The sequence below is a fragment of the Patella vulgata genome, chromosome 1 (genome assembly GCF_932274485.2).
Source record: "Patella vulgata chromosome 1, xgPatVulg1.2, whole genome shotgun sequence".
Lineage (NCBI taxonomy): Eukaryota > Metazoa > Mollusca > Gastropoda > Patellidae > Patella > Patella vulgata.
Genome location: NC_065879.2, coordinates 24565547 through 24573905, shown reverse-complemented (window position 1 = coordinate 24573905; position 8359 = coordinate 24565547). Strand labels below are relative to the sequence as shown.

General features: G+C 36.2%; 1 long non-coding RNA gene across 1 annotated transcript; it reads left to right on the top strand.

Moving 5' to 3' along the window:
- Positions 1-1604: 1604 nt before the first annotated feature.
- LOC126829297 (uncharacterized) lies at positions 1605-4282 on the top strand. Its single transcript, XR_007683341.2, has 3 exons — positions 1605-1678; positions 2693-2802; positions 4149-4282. It is a non-coding gene; the product is annotated as an uncharacterized LOC126829297 (long non-coding RNA).
- The last annotated feature ends 4077 nt before the right edge of the window (positions 4283-8359 follow it).

The window sequence follows — 8359 nt, the reverse complement described above, 5'->3', positions numbered from 1 at the left end:
AAATTAAGTTCAGTAACACCGAACATCCTTTAAATCGCATATAACTAGCTATATTAAACAGAAAAATGTCGATTATCCAAAAAATCAACCATTTTAGGGAAATAAAATTCTGGCCGCCATTATGAATTGCCGCCATCTTGGATTTTGGAAACTCTTTATTTTTTCTTAGAATGAATTTAAGTTCAGTGACACTGAAAACCTGTTAAATTACATATTATCTCACAAATCGGTCATTTTATGTAAATTTTGGCCGCCATTTGAATTTCCGCCATATTGGATTTGGGGAAACTAGTTTTAAAGATTTTTTTTAGGTTCAGTGACTACAAAAACCTTATATATGATATATTACAAGCTATACCTTGCGTGATACCCACTCACCCTATCTGGAAATTAATTTTTCGTCAAAATTTGGCGGCCATTTTGGAAATTAGACATAAACCCAACCGAAAATGACGTCACAGAAGAGAAATCATCTCATAATCGTCTTCAGTGACAAATTTAGCCTCAGAAACAACCCGACCCAAATTTTGTTCCGATTGTGACACACCTACTATCCCTTAATCGGTAAACGGTCTGCTGAATCCGAAAGGTACACGATCAACGTTATGCGGGAAATTGTAGGTACGTTAACGTCGCTACAACCCCCCCCCCCCCCCAAAAAAAAATTAAAAAGAAACATTGAGATAATTATTTGTTTTTCATGTGGACGTATTTTGTTGTCCCTCTCCGTCCGTTCACATTTTGTATATGAACACTCTACAGGTCATAATTCTTATCCGATTTTAACGAAACTTGAAATATAGGTTTATAACCCAAAGATCTTGGTTCTTTTCGATATTGGCCCCTGATTGTATGAAAAATCACGTTTTTAGCTTGTGGGCCATATAAAGGTTACAATGTTGCACCGTAATGATTGACGAGTTCGAATTTCGTGAAATTCGGACGGAAACTGCACAACAAAATAGCCACTCCCTGTACGCAAATAGTGTAAAAGTAGCCTAGTCCCCCCAGTAAACAGTGCTGGAGTAACCACTAAGCAAACTAAGCACGTGCTTGGGGTATCATGGTAATGGGGGCACCACAGAAGGTATGCTTTGTTAGGTGCAACATTTAAAATATTTAATTAAAAAAGTTATTAAGATCTTTCAATTAGTTTTTCACTGGTTTTGTTGCAATTAATAATGACGCGTAAAAAAATCCAGAAAACTCTAATCGTGGGCTTTGCACATTTTTGATGGATCGACAAATATTTTTATTATTTTTTTTATTTTGGTTTTTCGCCCGATTGATTTTTGCTACCTTTAGGCCTGTCTGTCCTGAATGTCTACCCTTTCGAAATAAAGTGATTATTATTAATCATCAGGGATGGAATATAGCTTACGAAGTCATAAAGTCTATGAACTATACGTCATCTGTTGCGTTGTGTTGAAATGACGTCAGCGTTTAAATTTCATAGCAATGCCGAGGGCAAGATGAAGAGTGGGGACTCGTAAAATTCCAAGAAAATAATCCGTATTGGCTGCTAATTTATCACACAAAAAACAAACGACAAATATGGCTTTAAGACCTAGACTTCCACCAATGGATGGAGATGGAAACGTACACGAAGAAATACCTGAAAATTATGACTTTATGAATATCATACCAGATAGATTTTTACCACTAGTTACAGCGAACGGTATGTTTTAATTTTAATACTGCACAAACGTAACGAAAGTTATTGTTTTGTAATATTTGTAATTAATTAGTCTAATTACACATGAATTAAATTCGACCATTTAGTTTTTAGAAAAAAAGGGGATGCCTCCTCCTTGCGTCGATTAAATGAGTTGACATTAATTTTAATCTCATAATATTGTGGGCATTTAGGAGAACTCCGAACTTGCGGCACCGGTGTTGGGGTTTGATTCGGTACCCGGCTTGGCTCGTTTGCTTTTGTAGGAAAAGTATAAAATATAAGGCAATAAGTTACGTGGGTATCTATTTGGTTCAGAAGCGGATTATAGCGGAGACGTGAGCCTCCTGGCCGAAATAAACTTAAAACTAAAATTGAAAGAAATCGCTGAACCCTGAGAGGAAACTTGCATGACAGGCCATGTCCTGATGTTGGCCGAGAGAGTCACTCCTTTCTGGGTTACTCAGTGGTACAGGATAGGTGGTCTGGCAAGAAATATCATCTAGTCGTTCGGCTAGAACGAAAAACAAGGCCCCGTGTACACATTGACGGGCATGTAAAAGAACCTTTAGCAGATGGAATTCGAAGATGAGTGGGTAAAATGTCTCATAGCAATTGCAAGACGTAGCCGGTGTCCGTTTTGGTGCAGAGAAGCAGGACGCAAAAAAGCCCACACGATAGCGTGGGTAAATTAGGCAATGACCAGTTCCTACATGAAATAACCTTGGAACAGACCTGAGATTCTAGATGTCAGTCTCTCTTAGCAAAACTCTGTAATCTCGATATACAACTATTGGTTCGTATAATAAAGCTTGCGATATACTCCCCACTTGGAAGGGGATTGATATAATGGGAAATATTCAGTGGTAGTGATGAGCATGGGATGGCGCTCGAGATATTTTTTTTTTTTTTTTTTTGCGTGTCCTAAATCAGCCACTGTAAATAATTCGTTTTAGCTAAGTTATAATCCAACACACTGGAGTAACATTTTTCTTATCTTAAATTATTTGATTACAGCCGTGGGCCGTACTCGACCGTTACCTGATGCTGACGTTTACGATATTCCTGCAGAATGGTATCCTAGTCCTGATACAGAATTAGTTCCACCCGATACCTCCGCTCTCGATGTGAGTGCTTCGTTTTCATGATATTCTTCAGTACAACTTTAGTACTAAGATCTATAGTTTTTCTACATTCAATTTAATATTTGAAATAGTTTGCATGAACTGATAATCGGAATTTTGATACCAATAAATAAGTAACTAAAAGACGATTATCGCCCCCCTCCCCTTGCTTACGCATAAAACGCACTGGTAAGGTCAGGGCCTATTTTAACGTGCCTACAGACACGGACGTGCCTCGAAATGAAAAATCCGTGCTTGGAGAATCTAAAATCCGTGCTTTGAAAAGATGGTATCATGGTATGTTATGTATCCTTGTGAATCTGAAAAGATTGCATGAGGAAATTTAGCAAGTGTGTCATTAACAATCATTGTGATCATCAATCACTGCGTTTGGTTTCGATTCAATTTCGTGGATTGTATGTAAATGTCGAAAAATAAAGCTGTTGTTGGCGCAAGTAGTCAGCTGCATGTTACAGTAAAGGTTCGTCTGCTTTTGGGCGTTTCTTTGGACTGTCAATAATACCGATACGCAGCTATAAATGCAAATGTCAATAGTATGCAAATTTTAATTTAGGCCTTGTGAACGCGATATAGGCTAAAGTTTCATATTCGATGTGTAGCATTGGGACAATGAGAGGTTGAGCCCTATCGATTTTCCCTGTTCCCTATCCATATCTTACAGAATCTCGGCGTATCGTGTATGCCAACCGCTTGTTTTGTTTTAAAAGTGTAAGCCTGGTGATAATTCAGGAAGTTTTTTATTTCACTTCTGGTGAGCCTTTGTTTTGGTCACAACTAATTGGTCACGATTTCAGACGGTTTATTCCAACACATTAGAGCTAATAACGGTGATGGAAGAAGCTAAATTGAGCTACAAAGTTCTGTGTGGAAAATCGTGAGTCACGTTTTGGAAATTTTGTCGGAAACCAAAGGGGGGAAACCCAATCAAAAAACTTCGTCAATAAAACCATAAAATAGGCCCTGGGTAAGGGACAACGGTCAATAGCAGTATAAGCAGAACTTCCAATCTCACAAGACAATACTAGTAAGTGAGATCAACCAAATATGACACATAACGCCTACTGTCAATGGGTCTTTTACGTGTACGCCAATGTGAATACGGGTGGTATAGGACAAACTATGTTCAAATATGTAAAATTTTATTTTGTGGCTGTCCAATCCAATTTTTCATTTGATTGATTGAAGTTAGCGATTGTATATTGTACGGAATTCTGATCATCTTTTAAACTTTTATCTGCAAACATGGGAATTAAAGTAATGTAAAATTCACATTAACTCTAAAATATGTCGAACTCTTGGTCATCTATTATATTATACACTACCTTCAGATAGAGCCTAGCAGCCGACGTCACAGACGAGCATACCAGAGGTCCCGCCATGAAGAGCAAAGGGTTCCATGTTATGCCAGTGGTGATGTAGGTGTATCAGATGATCGTTGTGTTGCTTCTACCGCTGGTACAAGTTCTGAGTATGCATAGATTATTCAATAAAATTATTTAAGGATTAAATTAACCGATGTTATGTTTTATGAAAGTGGTTTATACCTGCATGCCACATATAAATATAATATACTAAACAGCAAAAAAAAAAAGTCTACGATTTCAAAATCAGAGAGGCACTTTAATCAAATTGTTCCCACTTTGTGACGTGCTGTCTCAGATGCCTGTGTGAAGGGATTCTGCACGTGCTGTCGTACAACATGGCGGTCTTGTCGCCTTGTGGTAACCCTTAGTCTACCAGTTCGGGGGGGATCATCCGCGGTGTTGGTGGCCCGAAACCGTTGCTGAAGCCTGTAGATGGTCGAACATTGACCTGGAAGTGATTGGCAACGGCTTCCTCTGAACTGTCGTGAGTCGTTGCATGCTGCTGGCGTTGTAGTGTGAATGATTCAACCAGGTATGGGGTGCATTTTATAGAGCTGGTCCCGGTGAACAGCACGTGCAACATGAGTTACATGAAATCATGGAGAACACATTACCATCTCAGAAGTCAGGTTGCGTTATTGAGAACATTTCCTGGGTTCAATTCTGTGTTTGGGAAGGAGCCTTATTGCTAAAGTAAAGTTGGAGATGTGGCCACAAATATACAATAAAAACATTTGGCAAGTTTTATGCAATGCGTCTATTCAGAGTAACATACCAACCTGACGTTTCTTTTGCTGCTTAGTATAGATCGAATATCGGTCGGGACAAAAGATATTTAAAGATAATCGTCCAGTGTGAAAATATCATGGTGAGCAGAAAACATCTGCGTATTGTGGGCTCGGGGTTTATGATGAACACATAAATTTGTCAATTATTGTAGATTTAGACAGGAAATGACACCGACGAGTACCTCCCTGGGAAACTGTAAACCAAGGTCTAACATAACCAACAAAAGACATAGCAAATCGTCTAATAAATGTCATAAAACATACAAGAAAGAACGCAAAGAAGTGGAGGTAACTATCATTCAATTTGTTTGTGTAAGGGTCACAAAAAAAACCCGAAACCAGAAGAGAAATTGCCATGGTTACCTTATAATAACAGTAAATGCAGGGGGTCGTATCACACGATAACATCACAGAAAAAACACGGGGACATCATAAGTCATAAACGAACTGTCAATTCGTCCATTTCAGAAAAAATGGTTTAACACATTTAGTGGATTGGTGGAAATGGCTCAGCAACAAACTAGAAGTTTAGTCACCTGGATTTTGGCAAAAGCACTGAATGGGTGAGCCAATTTTACCTTTCCACTAATTAAACCAATTTTCAGATAATAAATATCACACTGGATGTGTTCTGGATTTTTTTTTTTTTTTTTTTGTATGTATAAAAGGTTTGCTATTATTTGCAAAGTTGCAATAAAGCTTCCGTCATATTGCGGGTTACTGGCATTGCTGAAGTCTTTATCAGGATTAAGTGCATATATAATATATTGATGTGTTAATTTCATCAAAATGTTCTTGCGCTTTGTTTTTCAGTCAGTAAAAAGACAGTTTAGGCAATATGAAGTGGGACCACCGCCGCTAACGAACAGTTTATGGTATCTTAAAGATACTCTTAAATTCAGACGTTTGTTAAAACGAACACAGGAAATAGTTCAGAGACAGCTTCAAGATCTACATCAAAATATGCATTTAATTTCGAAACTTTAGACCTACAACATTTCAAGGATTATTTACAGCCAAAAGCTCATTTTTTGATCTGCTATATCATTATATGTCCTTCAATGACAATATGTTGGGGTGTACACTTCACCCGTCTACGATTATTTGTCGACCATGGAAAATTGAAAGTCTTTATATAAGCTTACCTTTTAAATCTAAATTGAAACGGAAAATCATGTTCAGCAATAATTCTCTATTCAAACTAATTGTTTAATTTTGTATTGTTTTATGTTATTACTCTTAAAGATAAATACTTCCACTATGTTTTAATTGGTAGTTTAAGTCCTGTTTCACGAAATTTTATCTTAAGATAAAATCCAAATTTTAGTAGATACTTCAATTTTGATTGGCTAAGCACTAAAATCAATCAAATATTAACCAATCAAATTACTAAAATTTGGATTTTATCTTAGTTAAAATTTCGTGAAACAGGCCCCTGGTTTAACTGTATATATTTATCGTTTCTTGCCCAATGTCTTTTACATCTGATTTCCTAATAAACACCTTCAATATTCTCTTAGTCATTTCTGTTGCCATGCTGATGTGGACGAAATAAAATAGTGATGTGTTTGCACTGTCGGGCCTATACAATATACTATAGAAATATATAGAATTTAGCAAGAATTGCCCGAAATTGTCCAGTATATTGCAACAACACTTTAAAGCGAGAATTTCAAATTTTCTAAGAAAGTCAAAACATAATTATTTCTGTCTTTTGCTCAATAGGTTATCAAATCACTATTATTAATTATACGATCATGGGCATTATTTCCCACCCTTAAAAATCTATGACACAGGAAATAACAACACAATTACCTCCCCTGTTTTGCTATTGACAACATTGGGCAGCCATTTTCCAACGTTGGAATTTGAAGTTAAAAATGATATTTTTGCCAATTTCTCAGCTGGCAATAGCGAATTATAGGATTAATAGGATTATTCTTTAACAAGTAAGGGCTGTTTATGGATACCATCTATTTTAAGGCTTTATTTTAATACATTTTAAAATTATAACTTGAAAATTGGCAATTGCAACTTTATAAGCAAAATCATTACTTTTTACCGTTGAATTATTCAATTACCATAATAATCATAGAAATGAGTTGGTTCTTTTGATCAGAACTATGGTTTAACGTCTCTGGTCGTCTTTAGAAGGATTTTTGCTGACTAAAATATTGCGAGAGTTGAATCTCTGAAAGGATTATGTTAATTGGGTTCAGTATTTACAGATATAATGAATTGGAAATTTGTCAACTGTCGGCATCCCCTGCGCTCACATAGAACTCTCGCTAAAATCTTTTGATGGGACATTTTTAATCCGAATTAATCCATAGAGATTTTGATTTTATTTTTCTCATTAAATGTTAAATAATCAATTTGTGCACAGTTTAGCACGAATTAAGTCGTTATAAATCAGTGGCTGAGACCACAAAGCATTCTCAGATTTAAGTTAAGAATTTACTCAACTTTCAATCACTGTTTATGAGAAATATCTTTGATCCAAAAACACAAAACTTTGCACATAGTTTCTTATTGATGTATTTGATACATTAAAACAACAAAAGTTTTATAAAGGGCTATGTTTTAGTAAAAATAAGGCCAACAATTCTAAGTAAATTCTTAACTTAAGTCTGAGAATACTTTGTGAACTCGGAGCCAGATCTTGCCCCAAAAATGGAAAATTTAATGACGATCAGCGGCAAGTTTGGATGGTAACCACATTCTGAATAAATGTGTTATATAAACATGATTTTAATATTTTGCCAAGACTACCAGTACAGTTCACCATCCCTATCAGTAGTGTTATTTCAGGAAAATTAATTGTTTGGAAAAGACAATAAAAGGTTTTTACAAAAGTGTGAATTATATAGGTACAAATCAGTTACCTCACATTTATGTGCGTCTTGTCTTGTTGCGCGGGACCAGAGCTCGGAAACATAAACACACACTGCTTACATTAAGAAATAGAAAAGAAAGAGAAATGGGGTTTAACATCCACTCGACACAAACTAAGTCATTTCGGGACTAACATTCGGTGCGTACGATTCTTTAGCAGTGGGAGAAAACCAGAGAACAAGGAGAAAATACACGAGGTTAGTCAGGCGTTCGCACTATTTGTCACCTACAAGCTTGTGATCGAAACCACGCCAATGACAGACCTAACTAATGATATAAAAGTTAGGGTAGATAGAAACTCTATTTTCACTTTATATATTTTCCCTAATATAAGTTAAGAAACATACAGTATAAAATGCGTTTAATATAACCTTTCCCCATGATCTTAGAGGTTGCTTTTTTCTTTACATTTTATTTTAAATATTCCAAAATGCACCCAAAGCTGCAACGCCATCAGAATACAAGTTTGAACAAAAATTAAAAACGGTATTA